This window comes from Psammomys obesus, unplaced genomic scaffold (assembly GCF_907164565.1).
Source record: "Psammomys obesus unplaced genomic scaffold, mPsaObe1.curated_primary_1811, whole genome shotgun sequence".
In the NCBI taxonomy this organism is placed as follows: Eukaryota; Metazoa; Chordata; class Mammalia; order Rodentia; family Muridae; genus Psammomys; species Psammomys obesus.
This window is the reverse complement of record NW_026585504.1, coordinates 38,864,291-38,883,450: the sequence shown is the minus strand read 5'-3', so window position 1 is coordinate 38,883,450 and position 19,160 is coordinate 38,864,291.

Genomic DNA, 19,160 nt, shown 5'->3' with positions numbered 1-19,160 from the left:
CACTTTCTAATAGGATTAAGTAATTCCTCTAAGACTTTATCTGGCAACACTGGGACTTTAACCCTTATTTTCTGCTTCATTTAGAATTCTAATAAGGCAAAACCTCCCTGTGGCATTTCTCTCCAATTTCTTATCAAGATCAGTTCACTGGGACTTTGTGGATACCTATAAATCAGAAAATGGGAAGAAAAGAGCCGAAGAGAAGGGAGGTTCAGATAGCTTAGAGTTGATGGTAATATAATCTCTCTGTCTTTTTTAATTCAAAAGTTTCCTAGCCAGGTGGTCTTGGTATACACCCTTAATCCCAGCACTAGAAAGGCAGACGCAGGTGGATCTCTGAGTTTGAGACCAGCCCTACCTACAGAACGAATTTCAGGATAGCCAGGGTTACACAGAGAAACCCTGCCTCAAAAAACAAAGCAACCAAGCAAACAACCAAATAAACAAAAAGTTTCCTTTAGTTTTTGTATGTGTGTACATGCACACTGTATGTATGTATGTACATAAGTTCATGTGTGCGCAGCTGTGGAAGCAGGTGTACACCCAGATGTCTGTGTGAGAATGTCAGAGGCTGACTCTGGGTGTCTGTATTTATCACTTTCCACCTTAGTTTTGAGACTGGGTCTCAAAAATACGTTGAGCCTGGAAATTGTCATTTTGGAGAGCCTGGCAAGCCAGTAAGCTCTGATATCCTCTTATTTCTGCTTCTCCAGCCCAGGGATTGAAGCACAGGCTACCCTTCCTGTCATTTTACTGGGTGATGGGCAGCATAAGTCAGGTCCTCGTGCCTATGCACAAAGCACTGGGCTCACTGAGCCATCCTCTCACCCTCACCTCTCTATCTTCTAAAGTTACATTTCTCTGAATGTGCTCATAGGGATGGACAAAACTTATTAGAATTCAGGCCCTTCTGTCCACAGAGACACAATTTACATGTGGTACCAGCTCAGACATGCTCCTTCTAATTCATCTGAAGGGCACTGAAGGGGAGTCACAGCCTTTAATATTCCTCCGCAGTCCTGTGGATTGTTAAGGTGGCTTTACGGTCTCATTTGGCCTGGCTACCTTCCAGAAGGATTTATTCCAGTGTTTCTGGAAAGGTCATTGTGAGGCTGAGGTGATGGCGGGCTCAAGGTCCAGAACAGAATTGCTACTTGTCAAAGAATGTAGCTGAGAGAACTGGAAGGGCCCATGCCTAGGCTAAGTGCTGTCCTATCTATCCGGTGGGGCTGCAGAAGTCATTGCTAATTGATTTTTTGGCTGCATTTGCATATAGTCTCAGCAGTATTGTCACATCACTCTCGTCACAGTTGAGTTATAATCAACTGACCACAATCATCACTCAGTCAGAGACTATTATTTCCCTGTCTGGAAAACAGAACACACCTGACAGAAGGATGTGATTAGCTGAGGCAGGGTCTGTGCACAGTGACACCACCACCTCCAGATTCCATTTCAGTTTCTCTCATCAGCTGAGTTTGACCATAATACTCTGACTGTGCTCCTGTTTCTCTACATTGTATTTAGCTGCTTAATGAATAAGTGAACACAAAATACACATTAAAGTGAGAAAGACCTGATTCGGACAGAGTCTAAAGAGAGGGGTGCTGGGGAGTTAGCTCACTGGGTTAAGAGTGCTTGCTGTGCAAACACGAGGACCTAAGTTCAGATCCCGAGGATGCACTCATAAAACTGGAGGATGCACTCACAAAACTGGGCATGGCCACAACACCTATAACCTCAGAATTTGAGAGAAGATACAAGATGTTTGCTTAGCCTTACTGACTGCCAGTTGGGCTCCACGTTCAGTTAGAGACACTCTCTTAAATGAAGAAGGCAGAGGGTGATAAAGCAGAGTATATAATGGCCTCTAAGCATGCATAGATATGGTTACCTGCACAGAGACCACACACACATACACATATATATCAGATAGATAGATAGATAGATAGATAGATGATAGATAGATGATAGATAGATAGATAGATAGATAGATAGATAGATAGATAGATAAAAGAACATGGTGCTTACCATTCTCAACCACAACACTTATCACCTAGGTCAGGTGATAGTGTACTTCTGTGGCTACATCACCCATAGAAAAGTGGTATTCAAGTTTAAACGATTTGGAAGTCACTTGCAGGATTAAGCATTTATCATTATGATGTTTCATTATTGCGCTTGACCCACTGCTCCATGTTTGATAGTCATTTGATAAAGAACTTTGCTATAGAGCTACATTTCTCTTCATAAAGCTTTATTTGCCACAAGCGTGCTCAGCAGCTTCCTCTGTCTTAACTTTAAAGCCATCCCAGACAGTTAGTGCATCCACATCTCCAAGAGGAGCACAGTGAGGCAGCTCTTCCTCTGATTCATTCCCTAACTTTCTGCATGTTTAATCATTTTGCCCTGACAGAATGCCCATGCCCAAACCTACAGCTTTACCTACATGTGTGACAATGATAGGCCAGGTGATTCACCTGATTGTTGAGATGTCCTGTGGTATATACAATTTTTAAAGTTTTCACTGGGGTTATTTGAAAACCTATTCACTATGATTTTCATCCTCCTCATTTAGTTAAAGGTACCATTTTGGCTGGTTCAATCATATTCATTTCAGATTACTACAAGAAACACAGATAACTCTAATCTTAAAATAAGAACATAAAACCTGCCTGAAGAGTCCTGCTGGCCCCAGGAACATCCATTTTGACCTCTCCATCCCAACTCCCTGCCTGCTGGGTTTCCCTGGGCCATAACCATCAGCAGTGAGCTGCAAACTGTCCCCTGAGTTCTATCATCCAGGCCAAGGCTCTGCCTGTGTTCCCGGAACATCCAGGTTAGACTCTTCCCCACAAATATTCTGCCTGTCAGGTACCTCTGTGGCACAGCCATCAGAGGTGAGGTACACTCTGTCCCCTGAGCTACATCGTACAGGACATGAATCTGCCTGCCTTCCCAAAAAGGCCTTCTGGCCCCCAAAACATCTAGGTGTCCTGCGAGCACCAGGAACAGAGCCAGGGCAATATGGTTACAGTGGAGCCCAGCCATGCTACTACAGGAAGCCCTAGATATCCTACCACAGCTGAAGCACAATGCAATCTTATAAAGATGATAGAGGCTTTGAGTCAGGATATGAATAAATTCCTTAAAGAAACACAGGAAAATAAAATCAAACAGGTGAAGGAAATGAATAAAATGGAAATAGAAGCAATAAAGAAAACACAAACTGAGGGAATTCTGGAGATAGAAAACCTAGGTAAGAGAACAGAAACTACAGACATAACCATCGCCAAGAGGATAAAAGAGATGGAAGAGAGAATCTCAGGTGCAAAAGATACAATTGAAAATGGATATATTGGTAAAAGGAAATAATGAATCTAAAAAGTTCCTGACACAAAACATTTAAGAAATCTGGGACACTATGAAAAGACCAAACTTCAGGACTGGCTGCAAAGCTCTCCTCTGTGGCCTAACAGTCCTGAAGATACCTGATAAAACAGGATTGGATGAATGGGGAGGAGGTTCCCCCCATCAGTGGACTTGGCAAGGGGCAAGGTGGAGATGAGGGAGGGAGGGAGGGACTGGGAGGGAATGAGGGATCGGGACACAGCTGGGATACAGAGTTAATAAAATGTAACTGATAAGAAAAAATAAAATTAAAAAAAAAAAAGAAAAGACCAAACTTAACAATCGTAGGAATAGAAGAAGGAGAAGAGTCTAAGCTCCAAGGCCCAGAAAATATTTTCAACAAAATGATAGAAGAAAATTCTTCTATGCCTATAAACATACAAGAAGCTTACAGGAAACCAAATAGATTAGAATAGAAAAAAATCTCCCCTCCACAGAATAATCAAAACAATAAATCCACAGAAAAAGGAAAAAAAAAATATTAAAAGCTATAAGAGAAAAAGGCCAAGTAACATATAAAGGTAAAACTAACAGAATCACACCTGACCTCTCAACATAGACTGTAAAAGCCAGAACGACCTGGGCAGATGTCCTGCAGACCCTCATAGACCACAGATGTCAGGCCAGTCTACTATAGCCCAGCAAAGCTTTCAAACAATAGCTATCCACAAGGCCGTACAAAGATACTAACAGGAAAACTTCAACCCAAGGGGGCTAACTACACCCAAGAACACATGAGAAATATATCCACAGCAGCAAAATAAAAAGGGAAGCACACACTCACGCGTGCACACACACACACTCACACACACTCATTACTACCACCCACATTAAAAACAAAACAAAACAGGAATTAACAATCACTGCTCTTTAAAATTTCTTGACATCAATGGACTCAATTCCCCAATAAAAAAGTCACAGGCTAACAATGCATTTGAAAAGAGGATCTGTCATTTTGCTGCGTACAAGAAACACACTTCAGCATCAAAGATAAAAATTCCCTGAGAGTAAAGGGCTGGAAAAATATTTTCTAAGCAAATGGACCCAAGAAACAAGCTGGAACAGTCATTGTAATACTTAATAAAATAGACTTTGAACAAAAGTTAATCAAAATATATAGGTAAGGACACTTCATACTCATCAAAGAAAAAATCCACCAAAATGACTTCTCAGTTCCGAACTGAGAAGTTCAAATGCAAGCACACCTACATTCATAAAAGAAACATCATTAAAGCTTAAATCACACGTTCATAGCAGAAAAATTTAACACCCCACTCTCACCAAAGGGCAGGTCATTGAGACAAAAACTAAGCAGAGAAGTAATGAAAATAACAGATGTTATGAATCAAATGGAACTAACAGTTAGTTACAGAATATTTCACCCAAACAAAAAAGAATATATCTGGGTTATAAAATTAGCTCAAAAAATCCATAGCCCTCCTGAATGCAAGTGATAAACTGGCTGAGAAATAAATGAAGGAAACAACCTTTTTCACAATAGCCACAAATAATATAAAGTATCTTGGTGTAACTCCAATCAGGTAAGAGAAAGAACTGTATGACAAGAACTTCAAGTCTCTGAATAAAGAAGTTGAAGGAGAAGATAGAAGATAGAAAGATCTCCCAAACTCATGGATCAGTAGGATTAGCATGGTAACAGTGACCATCTTACCAAAAGCAATCTACAAAGCCAATGCAAGTTCTACCAAAATATCATATAGAAAACAAAAAACCCCAGGATATCTGAAACAATCCTGTACAATAAAAGAACTTCTGGAGCTATTACCATTCCCCATTCAAGCTATACGACAGAGGACTAGCAAAAAAATTACATGGTATTGGCATCAAACAAACAAACAAACAAAAAAGAGACAGATGGAATTGAATTGAAGATCCAGAAGTAAACCCACACACCTATGGAGAGTTGATTTTGACAAAGCAGCCAAACACATATAATGGAAAAGAGTAGCATATTCATCAAATAGTGCTGGTCTAACTGTATGTCTGAGTGCAGAAGAATACAAATAGATCCATATTCATCCCTCTGCACAAAAGTCAAGTCTAAGTGAATCAAAGACTTCAACAACAAATGAGATATGCTAAATCTGCTAGAAGAGAATGTGGGGAAGAGCTTTGAATGGATTGGCACAGGAACAACTTCCTGAACAGAATACCAACAGCTCAGGTTCTAAGATCAAGAATTAATAAGTGGGACTTCATGAAACTGGAAAGCTTCTGCAAGGCAAAGCACACCTTCAATAGGATAAAACAAGAGTCTACAGCAAAGGAAAAGATCTTCACCCACTCAGCATCTGGCAGAGGACTAATATCCGAAACAGAAAAAGAAATCAAGAAAATAGACAACAACAAACCAAATAATCCAAATGAAAATGGGGTACAAATCTAAACAGAATTCTTGACAGAGAAACCTCTGTCAAGCACTTTAAGTGAGAAACACTTAAAGAAATGCTCAGCATCTCTAGTCATCGGGGAAATGCAAATCAAAACAACTCTGAGATTTCATTTTACCACTATCAGAATGGCTATCATCAAGACCTACTAAAGCCACAGCACATGCTGGTGAGGATGTGGAGCAAGGGGAACACTCCTTCATTGTAGGTGGGAGGCAAACTTGTACAAACACTTTGGAAACCAATCTGGCACTTTCTCAGAACAGTGGGAATAGTTCTACCTGAAGGCTCAGCTATATAGCTCCTGAGCATATACCCAAAAGATACTTCACCATACCACAAGGACACTTGCTCAACTATGTTCACAGAAGCTTTATTCATAATAGCCAGAAAATGGAAACAACTAGACATCCTTTGACCAAAGAATCTTTTAAAAAATGTGGTACATTTACACAATGTAAGACCACTCAGCCATAAACCAAAACCAAAACAAACAAACAAAAAAATCAAGAACATCTTGAAATTTGAAGGCAAATGGATAGAAATAGAAAAGATTATCCTGAGTGAGGTAACCCAGACTGAGAAAGACATGTATTGTATATACTCACTTATAAGTGAATATTATCCATAAGGTACAGGATACAGCTACAATGCACAGACCCTAAGAAGCTAAATAATAAGAAAGATCCAAGGGAGGATACTTGAATCTCACTCAAAAAGGTAAATAAAACTAGACCTCTGAGGTGGGTGGATGGAAGGAACTAGGTGGGAAGAGGAACAGGAGGGATCAAGTGTGAAGAGATCTGATGTAAGAGAACTGAATGAGCAAATTGAAATTGGTGTGGGGGTTGTGCAGCTCTTGGATGAGCCAGAACCCTAAACTCCTAGGAATCTATGAGGGTGACCTTAGCTAAGGCTCCTAGCAGCAGGGCATATGGAACCTGAAATGGTCATCTCATAAAATCAAGCAAGATTTCCAATGGAGGAATGGGGACACCAACTCACCCACAAGACCTTTAACCCCAAATTTGCCCTGCCTACAAGATGAACAGGAATAAAGATGGAGCCAAAATTGAGGGAGTGACCAACCAATGAATGACCTAACTTGAGACTCATCCTATGAGAGAGAGCCAACCTCTGACACTATTAATCATATTCTGCTATACTTGAAGACAGGAGCCTAGCATAACTGTTCTCTAAGAGGCCTTACCACATTCACCTTCATTAGAGGTGAATTTGTGATTTGAGGTCTTCTGTGCGAGAACAGAAAATTTTCTTGTTCCCCTTTTATATGCAGAAATCTACTTTCAATAATCATTTGTAACTGATGGAAACAGATGCAGAGATCCAGAGCTAAACACTCAACAGAGCTTGGAGAATCTTGTGGAAGAGGAGGATGAAGGATTGAAGGAGGCACAGTGGTCAACGCCACTACAAGAAAACCTGCAGACTCAACTAACCTGAGCCCCTATGAACTCAGAGACTACACAAAGAACATGTGTGGAATGGACCTATGTTCTCTACACATATGAAAGAGATGTGTAGCTTGGTCTTCATGTGGACCCCCTAACAGCTAAAGCTGGGTCTGTCTCTGCTGCCTGCCATTCGATTCTCTTCCCCTAATTGGGCTGCTGTGTCTAGCCTCAATAGGAGATGTGCCTAGTCCTATTGCATCTTGATTTTCCAAGGCTGGGTGACAAACATGTGTGGCCCTCTCCTTTCCTGAGGAGAAAGGGAGGGTGAAATGAGAGGAGGGGAGGGGAGAGGGAGGGACTGAGGAGAGGAGAGGACCTGTGATTGGGATGTAAAATAAATGAATTAATTAATTCATGAAAATAAAAAGACCATAAAACCCCATTCTAACTCCCAGAATTTTTTATGGCTTAATCCACGGCAAGTTAATAATTAAAATGAGAGACTTGTTATCTGTGCAAATCATTTGTCACTCATGGCAAACTTAACCCATATTTTTCCTCATTCTCTTTCCTTTTGCTTTCCTTGATTTGAGTGACCACTAAATATTTGTGTATATCTCTTTATAAAGAGAAAGCATCTCAGCTGATAAACCAACATGGAAAGGATCAGTGTTTTCTTTTGCATGGTCTGTGTTGACCAGCACTGAAGATGCAGACAGTGTAACAGCAATTTGAGCTAAAGAGAATTGGAAATTGGGAAAAAATAATTTACAGTTGTGGTTTTGCTTCTGGTTCCACACTGAATCAGGATCAGGCTACATCTATTCATTCATTAGGCAGGCTTTCCACCTTGGTTTGGAATATATCTGATGGGGTACACATTGTCTCTGTTTCATAAACATCATTTTGTCTTGGGTAAATGTAAGACCTAGAAAAGAGAGAGTTTATTACTGAGAGACAGGCACCCATCTGCTGGGCCACTGGCAGAAGAAAGCAGGGAAGTTAGAGGTGAATGTGTGATGTATGGTCTTGGGTAAGAGAACAAAAAATTTTCTTGTCCCCCTATTATTTGCAGAAATCCATTGTCAATAACTCATTTGTTACCGCAGGGAGGGGCATAAGAGCTGAGAATCCCATACCACTGCACTGCAACCCGTCAAGGCAACATGCAAAGTGCAAAGGCACACAGGGTATTCTTCACATGAAATCTCTTGCTTTATAACAACAATTCTAAGTGTCCAGAATGGAAGGGATTTTAGAATGGGAAGGGTCGGTGTCAGCCTAGCATTATATCCCGTCTTCTCATAATTATAGATTGCTTTTGAAAAGTTGATGTTCCTTAATTTTGTTATAATGATCAACAATAAGGTTGCTATTTGTCCTCCTCTTTTATTCTCCGTGTGGTCATCATCCTTAATTTGTGGTTGTCAATCAGGAAGAATGGAAGGAGACCAAACAGGTCAGAACAGATCCAGTGCCACCCGTGCTGTGAGTTCTGGATCCAGAGATAAAAGTTGAGGCTGCTGAGACCGAACTTACTGCTCTATTGACTGCTCCCTTCATGGCCAGAATGCACCACAGAGCAGCCATCCCTGTCCTTTGTTGATGCAGTCTTCTCGTCTCTTATCTGCTTCCCTGTAGACTTTGGAGCTGTGAAACAAAGTTCATAACCCCAGGGAACTGCCTGACTCCCTCTAAAGATAGACTCCAAAAGAAAAGTCTCAAAGGTATCCCTGCAGAGCCCTTCCCTGGAGCACCAGCGCCTCTGTGCTCTCTGTCCTCTTTCATTATTTTAAGTGAGTGTGCTGTCCTGTAGAAGGTAGTGCAGAGAGCCCCTAGAGGTGAGTTCTTGCTAAACTTGTTACCATCACCTGGCTTCCAAGGTAGTCTTCTGAGGTCTCTGGCTTCAGCGTGATGCTGTCATCAGCTATCCAATCTTCTGTAATTCACATGCAGCTAATGAATGTTTGGTGATCTGAAATGCAGCACAGGGCACCTAGTGCTGATGGAATTGCCTTGAGAGCTGCAGGCCTGAAGTGGAACAATAAAATTCACATTCCCTCTTGAGAATCGGGAACTTTTTCTTTATGTGTAAAGTTTCTTTGGAAATTCTCCCCTGGCAATTTTCACGACAAGAAAATGTCATTTTTGTTAGGAATAGGCGTAAAGTTATTGTGCAGTTATCTTTTAAATGTCAGGGTTTTAAAAATATCAAAGATAAACAAGTAGTTTGAAGGCAGAAGAAACTTAGGAAACTTACAAAGCAGTCAGGAACCCCAAATGGTTTTGTTTGAAGGTAGACTCTTGTTTCCTAGAGTCTTGCTGCTGAGATGCTAACTTTGGACTAAGCAACTCTTGTCAGTGACAAATAGGTTGGGACTTGTGTTTGCTTAAGTTCATTGTGTCTATACATTTGCATCACAAGCAACAGTAGTTTTCATTATAATTGGAAACATATTATCTACCTAATTACTAGTTATTCTCCAACTCTACATGACTATAACTGCATACCCACTAACCCACTACGCCTCACATATATATATACATATATATATATGTATGTATATATACTCCTGACGCACACACCACACACATACGTGTTTGAAGAAAAATAAAATCTTTAAAGTGAATTAAAAAGAAAACACACATACCTATTAATTGAGACAGTCAATCTAGACAAAAATCAAGACCAGGCAATCAACAGTGTTCCTTAGAATATGTCACTATTAATAATTCTCTTTTATGATTATTCATTTCAGAACTGAAAATAATCACCTCATCATGTAATTGAAGGAATATACAGTGAATTCTTTTCATGTAGATGACCTGTGACCCACAAACATCTTTTGTCCATCTTTAGTAATTATAAGTGCATTGTTTAAGACATATTAGGCACTAAAAACAGGATGTTAGAAAACTAATGCTTTTATTTTGTTCTATTTCTCTGAAGTTGCTGTGAAGTGAGCAAAAGGGGAATACAGCTGGGAGAACGTTGCAAGAGTTTTGTGAGATTCAATAATCCTTGACTCAATATAGCTGATTCTGACTGTGGTAGAAATATCTGGAGGATAACACATCTTTAGAAGAGGGGGCACATTCCTAGAAAGTAATGAGTCTTAAATCTGTATGATAAAGTAAAATTGGGCCTCAAAAATAGACACAATAGAGACTTGAGCATATTGATTCAATTTGCAGGGCTCCAGAACAGCAGAGTACCTCCTGAATTCTTGATACAGCAGAAGTTTTGAGCAGGTTTTACTCACTATTTAACTGGACAGAGGCATCAGGCTCAGCTCCTGTACACATAGGACAATTGAACCTCAGTTCTGCCCATATATATATTTTAATGCTTTGTCCAACACAACATAACAAGAGAAGCTGAATCCCAGATAGTACATCTGTGCATCTCAGATTTTTCTCCCTTTTCTTCCTCAGAATCAGACCTTTTCAGTTTTCAGGCCTGGTTAGGCTCACAGGAAAACTGGTCTTTTTTTTTTTTTTTTTTTTTTTTTTTTTGTGGTGGCACAGTCCTTTATTTTACTTTATTTTTTTTTAATTTTTATTTTTTTCTTATTAGTTACATTTTATTAACTCTCTATCCCAGCTGTATAACTGGTCTTGATTTGCCATCTTTATTTTTTTCTGTGAGTGTGTGACCTCAAGGTTTTTCTCACCTAATGCTTTCCCCATAAAACATTAACGTCTTTATTTCTTGGATGCGTAGCCTCTATAATGTCTTCTAAACTCCACCACCTCATTAAGGAATGCTGAAATCTTTATTAAAGGGTGGATGGGAAAATAAGATGTAGTAATGCCCAAACTTGTCCAATGTGACTCAGCCTTAGGAAGTCGAAATTCTGTCATGTGCTGTATCACATTGATGAACACTGCCAATATTCTGTTAAGAGAAACAATCCAGACGAAAAAGAAAAATACAGTTTTATTCCATTTATGTGAGGAAGAGACAAAGAAGCATGGTGCTTTTCAGGGGTCAGTGGGGTGAATGCCAGTTGGGAATGATGAAAATTTCCAGAGATAGGTGTTGGTGATCGTTGTACAACAATATGAATATACTAAATGGCAATACACCGCTAGTTTAGAAATGGTCATAATAGGGCCAATAAGATGGCTCACCAAGTAGGGCAATGGCTGAAAAGCCTTAAGTTAGATACCCAGGACCCACATGATAGTGGGAGAATACTAACTCCTGCAAGTTGTCTTCTGATATCTCTATACTCCTTGTGGCATAAGGGTGTCTTCTTCCTCTCTCTCTCTCTCTCTCTCTCTCTCTCTCTCTCTCTCCTTTTATTTTAAATGAAATAAAAGCATATAAAAAAGAACTTGTTAAAATGAAAAAAAATTAGAATTGTATATATTTTCCCAAAACGAAAATATAAACTTAAAAAGAAAAAGTCCTTGTTGTGTCGCTGTTTGCCTTCTAGAGGAGAGAAGGTAGATAATAATATTGAGGAAGCTAATGAAATAGAAGAGTCAGGAAACTCATAATTCTCTTAAGACGTAGGAAATTCAGAAAGTTACAAGACTTGCAAAATGCTTTCCAAAGAGGTTACATAAATAGTAAATCTTTTGTGTGTAGCTAGGCTCCTGCAAAACTGTATAGGGGGCTCCAGAGATGAACCTTCATCTACCATCGTGCATGCTCTTGTGTGTTACACCAATAAACTCATTGATTCACCTAGCTAGACTGTTGGTGGAACCACGTATTCAGTCTCCCATTAGTGCCCTATTTGGTGTGAATGAATGTGTGTCCAGTTCTCTACAGAAAAAGCCATGCCAGTCCTATACAAACTAACCAAACATAAATTTTAAAATTTTACATAGGGGAGTAGGCATGGTTAGGATTTTCAAATATTACTGGGAGTCTGTCCTGTGTGTGTGTGTGTGTATGTGTGTGTAACGTGTGTAGACTAAATGTTCATGTTTGTGCATACCTGTGAGAATTCTCAAATGCAAAAGGAATGCACAGCTTTCATCTTACCCCCTTGCAACAGGGTCTCTTACTGAATCTGGAACTAGGCGTATGCATAGGAGAGCCCAGAGATCCTCCTGTCTCTCCTCCCCACAGGACTAGGATTACAGGCACATACGACACAGTCCAGGATTTTTATGTAGGTGCTGGACATTTGAACTCAAGTTCTTCTGTTTGTGTTTCAATCACCTTAATCACCAAGCATTGATCCAGATCCCAGGGTTCACAATTACTGTAACTGGAAACCAGAGCTTCCAAAGCTGAAAAAAAAAAAAAAAAAAAAACAAAAACTGTGCAAAGCTGAATGACTTGTGTTAAGTGTGATGTGAGATCTGATCATATTTATTCCAATATCCAACAGGTATTTGCTAACATCTACTCAATCTCAAGACATATTAGACAGTGGGGATCCAGTGGAAAACACACAAATCCGTATCACACAGCTTGTGCTCAATTTAATAGAAAGTAAGCTTGAAGCAAGTGATATATAAGGAAGATAGCTTTGGTTGGAAGCCTGAAGTACTTAAATTCTAGAGAAATATTAAGTCTTACCTTGTGTGTATACTCTGGAATATCAATCATACAGACAAAATAAAATTAGGAGGAGAGTGCATGGAAAGTAATGAAGATCTGACTAAGGAATTAGTGGTGGGACTAAAGAGGAAAGGGACATGAAGGATGCAAGTAATCAGGAATATCAAAATTTTAAAAGTAGCAGGTTACAGAAGAAAACAACTCCCATCTGTTCAGCATGGATACTTGGAAAGAATAAGGAATATGGCTAGTAGATACAGTTGCTTACTGTGTCCAGCAAGTTCCTGAAATAACGCTCGAGGAGACAGAATAGTGACAAAGAAAAGTCAGAGTAATTTTTTTTTTAAAGTTCAGGTTAGGCTGCAATGAATTTTACTGATAGAATTCTGTCTTAATTTTCATCTTGTGGCTAAAGTTATTTCTTTGTATTTCTTCTCATATCTTGTTGCTTCCCTAATTATGTTGTGGAAGTACTTAAGATTTTAAATAAAAATGTATTTGTTGAAGATAATTTGCTTTTATTGGAAGTAGCTGATGGGTCACTCTATAGTGAGATCATACTCTCCCCAAGATGACAGATAATGAGAGACTTGTATTTGGCCCTTTTGGGATAATTAGGTGATTTTTCTCCATGACTCTGAGATGATGTTTTAGGTAAGCAAATAGTGAATTCAAAACAGATCTATTTATGGTATTACACAGTGCACTTGCTTAATAATCTAACAGCCATGCTAAACAATGGAGCCTTTTAAACAGCCATGTAAGATGGATGCTAATATCATCGTATAATTGCCTTTCAAATGTTAGGGAAAACGCTGATTAAACTTTACATTATAGTTCCTAGTAGAGATGAATGGAAATTAAATATATATTTATCACTATTTTAATATCATAAACCAGATCCCAGCAATCTATTTGAGCAGCAGGATAAATATGGGCTCCATTACTTTAAAGGTTCATCATTTATTTAAAAACGTCCTTGGAATGTCACCTGCCCAAATCTATACCTCAGCTGTTGTATAGTAAATCTCCATGGTTAGTGGCTAATTATGGTTCCCTGAGCTCTCTGGATACTGGGTAAATGTTAGTCACTGGGGTTCTTACTTATGCTGCCTCTGACTTATTAAAAATGAGCATACAGTATTGGGGGTGTGAGTCTGATATTAGTTTGGCTGTGTCTTACCTTGATGATAGCATAAAATCCACTGGGCCTCAATTTTCCTACTTGAAAAATGGGGAAATGTCTGAGATCTCTGACGGGAGACAGATGGTGAACACTCTGCCTACAAACAGACACAGGGAAGCAGAGAGCAAGGCCTGCCATGGCCACTACAACAGCCTGCCAGCGCCAATTTAATTTGTAATAAGCTTTGCCTCACAGCTCTACTTTGTCAGTACTGGGCTCAGCCTCTAAGGGAAGGCATTTCAAGCAAGCAAGAGTATTCTCAGTGTCTGTCTCTCATAGGCAGTCATCTGATGGCAGCAAGGGTTTAATTGTGTGTCCAGTTTGGATTCCGTGTTAGAGCTGACAGCTAACAGCTCAGCTTTAGAAGAGACTCCTTTTATTGCTGCTTGGCATGGATTGCTGGATGATTACTTACTGGATGTGTACTACTCAACAGAACAGCTTTTGTGTGCCTCTGTTTCCTCATTGGTGGAATAGATACAACAGAAGATGTATTATAAAGTTGTGGTGAAGAATAAAGGGCATTATTTATGTTGAGCTCTTTAGGTCATATTTGGCAGTGTGACTTCTCTCTCTTTCTCTGTGTGTATTTGTATGTGTATGTTTGTGTGTTTGTTTTTGGGTTTAAGTGTCCCTCTGTTTATGTGTCTCTGTGTGTATCTCCATATGTGTCTATGTATCTCTATGTATATGTGTGTATGTGTCTGCGTGTACATATGCATGTGTCTCTGAGTGTGTTTGCACGTGCCTGTGCATATATGTATGTGTATGTCCATGTGTATGTATCTGTGTAATTGTCTGTGTATGTATGGACATGCATATATTTATCTGTGTGTATGTCTCTGTGTGGAGATGGCTACGTGTGTGTTTATGTTTGTACATCTTCACGTATGACCCTTAAACTCATAAATACACTTTCGTCTGAGCTTCCAAGTGTTGAGATCACAGGCATAAGCCAAAACTGCAGGCAACATTTCCATTTATGCCACTTTTCAGCATATTGTAATGCTTTTCCACAATGGACAATGAATATTAAGTTCATATATGCTTTTTATGTACGATCTCCCCATAGTGGTTATAAGAATTGGATTTACTATCACTATGCAATGTTTACATTGTTTACATAATGGTTGTTTCAGAGTACGCTGTTATGGTTTGTGAACATATTCCCACCTGAGTCATGTAACACACATAATTCATTTTCTTACTCGGCTAGTTTGGACTATGTATTTGTCTTTTTGCCATGTTGTTTCACTTAGTCGTTTTCTGTGACAGGATAGTTTACTCATTTCATGTTTCTTTCCCACTTTGAGTACATTTTCTCTGAATAAGCCCAGGCACACAGAGAATTAACTTTAGATTTTTTTATTTCTTCAAACATAGATGTTTATGTTAAGCAGGTTCATCTTCTGTTCTGAAAACAATCTACCAGTTTGCTCCCAGTTGTCACTCGAAGATACTATCGCTCCTAACATGATTTCTTGGCTTGCATTTCTTTCTCATTTTGGTCACATGTGACCTTCAGCAACTTCCCAAAGAAAAAAATCACTGGAAACAAAACTCAAGGAACTTACATGTCTAGACATAGCTCCAATATTCATACTTGAGCCTGAGGTTGGTAGGTGTGTCTACAGGGGTCTCCATAAAATCCTCACTCAGGTCCTCGATCAGCAGATTTGTCTCCGTAGTATGCACATTCGGTTCTGAGGTTGCTAAATGTACAATTCTAAGTGAGAAGTAATTTGTTTTTCTTCCACAGTCTGAGGCATTGCCAAATCTTTCCTTTGGTTTCCGGTGTTGATGAGAAGTCCATTGCTACTCTATTTCTGTAATCTTCCTGGGAAGGTTTCCTTGTTTTTTCTCTTTGGAAGATTTTGGAATGTTTTCCTTATTCTCAGTATTCTGCAATGTGTAGACTATGTGTCTTGGAATTAGACTCTCTGCACAGCTTGCAGGCAGCTCTGCAGGTCAGAGAGTTTCCTCCTGGTAGTGCTGTTGGCCAGTCTCCTCTATCAGCACTTATTCACTATTTATGAACCCTGGGGAAGGACCCTGCAAACCTTTCATGTTTCAGCTTTTAGAGACAAAGGAAGTTTATTTATTTCTGGAGTCTCATGAACTTCACTCCAGGAAGAGATGTTTTAATCATAAGGAAACTGTCATACAAAAGGGAAAAATGGGAACTGATTCCTTTAAGCTATTTTCTGGCATCCAAATGTATACTGTGATGTGCTAACTCCCTCCCCCACATATACATAAATCATAAATATGTATACACACACCCCAACCCCCCACTTGCTTTTAATTAGAAGGGAGATACCAGGATATGGTGGCACATGCCTTTAATTCCAGCACACAGGAGGCAGATGCAGGAGATATATGAGTTTGAGGCCAGCCTGGTCTACAGTCAGTTCCAGGACATTTGAAGCTACATGAAGAAACTTTGTCTCAAAAACATTTTTTTTTTAAAAAGAAGGGAGACATCCTGCATGGTTGGATGATGTTGGCCCCTACATGACACCCTGTGTCACATAAAAATATCAGCACCAGGTATGAGATATCAACTTGTTAGTCAGAGAAATCCAAGGAACTGCATCTGCTAAATAATATAGACTCTTGCCCCTCATCTTGATTACCAGAACCACATAATAAGACTCAGTGACTAAAGACACCACACATTTTGGCTGTAAAATATGAGGATATCAAATTCTATCTAAACTTGAGTGGTCCTTGCTGCTCTGATTATCATGCAGGCTGCCCAGGGACAAAAGTCATCAAATGTATAACCCATCTGTGAACTTTATGAACTGCAACGCCAACTTTACAAGGAAGATATGCTCACTGGTACAATAGTGGGACAACAGTTATAGTGGCAACCAATCATTCATTGATTGAAATTAAAGCTTGCTTCACAGGAAAGAATTCGTGTCTGATACTATAAATTCAGCTATAAGTCTATGTCTAGGGAGGTTATAACATTAGGAAAAAATTTAGTACTATTGCTTAACTAGATTGAAATTATGCCATACTACCTTCTGAAACTTATGTTTATACTCAGACAGATGGTTAGCTCATCTTTCATCACATACTCTTCCCTTTACAGTCATTGACGATAGAGGTAAAGATTCATAGCTGCTTAATGCAATAAGAATAAACAGATGAAGAATAAACTCATTTCTAAACAGGAAGTTAATGCTATCCCCTCTAATGCTGGAGAAACTTAGAGGTGGAGGAGAGAGCGCAAAAGAGTAAAAGATTTTGAAATTGTTCAGGGCATGTCACAGCTTTTGTGCCTGTAATCTCAGAGTACCTACAGTTTTCTGCACTTGACTTGTAGGAGACTGAGCCTGACAATAGTAAATGTGGATCAGCGATGGGCTTATGGGTTCCTATTCCTCCCTTCTGAAATACTGTTAATAGATTCTAGGGGAGGGACAGTCATTGTCTTCATTTGTATACCCAGTTTGAACCCATAAGGATCGGAGATAGTTTTAAAACCATGGTCAACATAGATTCCATGGTTAAAGTCAGTGGGTCACAAAACAATCAAAGAACTACTTTAAACAGCTCAGTAACCAAGTGGGTTCCCTAGTAAGGGGAACAGGGACTGTCTGTGATATGAACTCAGTAGCTGGTTCTTTGACCATAACCCCCTCCCCATGATGGGGGAGCAGCCTTGCCAGGCCACAGAGGAGGACAATGCAGCTAGTCCTGATAAGATATGATAAGCTAGGGTCAGATGGAAGGGGAGGAGGACTTCCCCATCAGTGGAATTGGAGAGAGGCATGGGAAGAGATGACAGTGGGATTGGGAGGGAATGAAGGATGGAGCTATAGATGGGATTCAAAGTGAATAAACTGTAATTAATATAAAAAATAAAAATTTCTGATGTCCATCCTCTTTGTCTTTCTGGATGGAGATTGATCATTTTAGTCAGAGTCATTCTTCTTGATTAGTTTCTTTAGGTGTACAGATTTTAGTAGGTTTATCCTATATTATATGTCTATATGAGTGAGTATATACCGTGTATGTCTTTCTGCTTCTGGGAGAGCTCACTCAGGATGATCTTTTCCAGTTCCCACCATTTATCTGTATCAAAAGAAAGAGAAAACAGGGAGCAAGTTAGGAGCCTGCCATGGAGGACCTCTCAAAGGCTCTGCCCTGCAGACTATCAAAGCAGATGCTGAGAGTTATGGCCAACCTTTGGGCAAAGTTTAGGGACTCTTATGAAAGAAGTGGGAAATAGTAAGATCTGGAGAGGACAGGAGGTCCACAAGGAGAGCAACAGAACCAAAAAATCTGAGCACAGGGGTCTTTCCTGAGACTGATACTCCAACAAGTACCATGCATGGAGATAATCTAGAACCCCTGCACAAAGGTAGCCAATGGCAGTTCAGTGTCTAAGTCGGTTCCATAATAATGGGAACAGGGACTACCTCTGACATAATCTGATTGGCCTACTCTTTGATCACCTTCTCCTGAGGGGGGAGCAGCCTTACCAGGCCACAGAAGATGACAATGCAGCCGCTCCTGATGCGATCTGATAGACTAGGATCAGAAGGAAGGAGAGGAGGACCTCCCCTATCAGTGGACTTGGGGAGGGGCATGTGTGGAGAGAGGGAGGAGGGGAAGGATTGGGAGGGGAGGAGGTAGAGCACTACAAGGGGGATACAAAGTGGATAAAGTGTAATCAATAAAAAATTAAAAAAATAAAAATTTAAGTAAAAAAGTGAAAATAAAAACAAAGAAATAAAAAGAAAGAAAATTCATCTGGTCTCCTAAATACACAATTAAAAAAGCTAGATATCTGTTCGGGAGTTAGGTTAGCCTTCCTCCCAATCATGTCTTTGCTGTTTTTGGAGCACTTTGCTTCTTCCCTTAGGTTTTGGAGGAGGTACACCATTAACACCTAGTGATGCATGTCTGCCCACATTATGACGGTCAGAAACAGACCAGAAAACTGCATATAAACTAGTTCCTTCAAGTCTGAGTTCCAATGTAGGGAGATCTGGGTGAGGTAATCCCTTGGGAGAACTTCCTATGTTCATATTTTTTTGAAGTTTATTATTTGTGTTCTGAGAGGGGGTAGTGCTGGGTTATATTGCACAGAAAATATCTTCTAGTTGTTTTTCTACTGGGAACCTCGATGTCTCCTGGAAGTATAGTGCATGCAGATGAAGAAAAAGAGCAAGGCCTGAAATTTGTGGGTAATT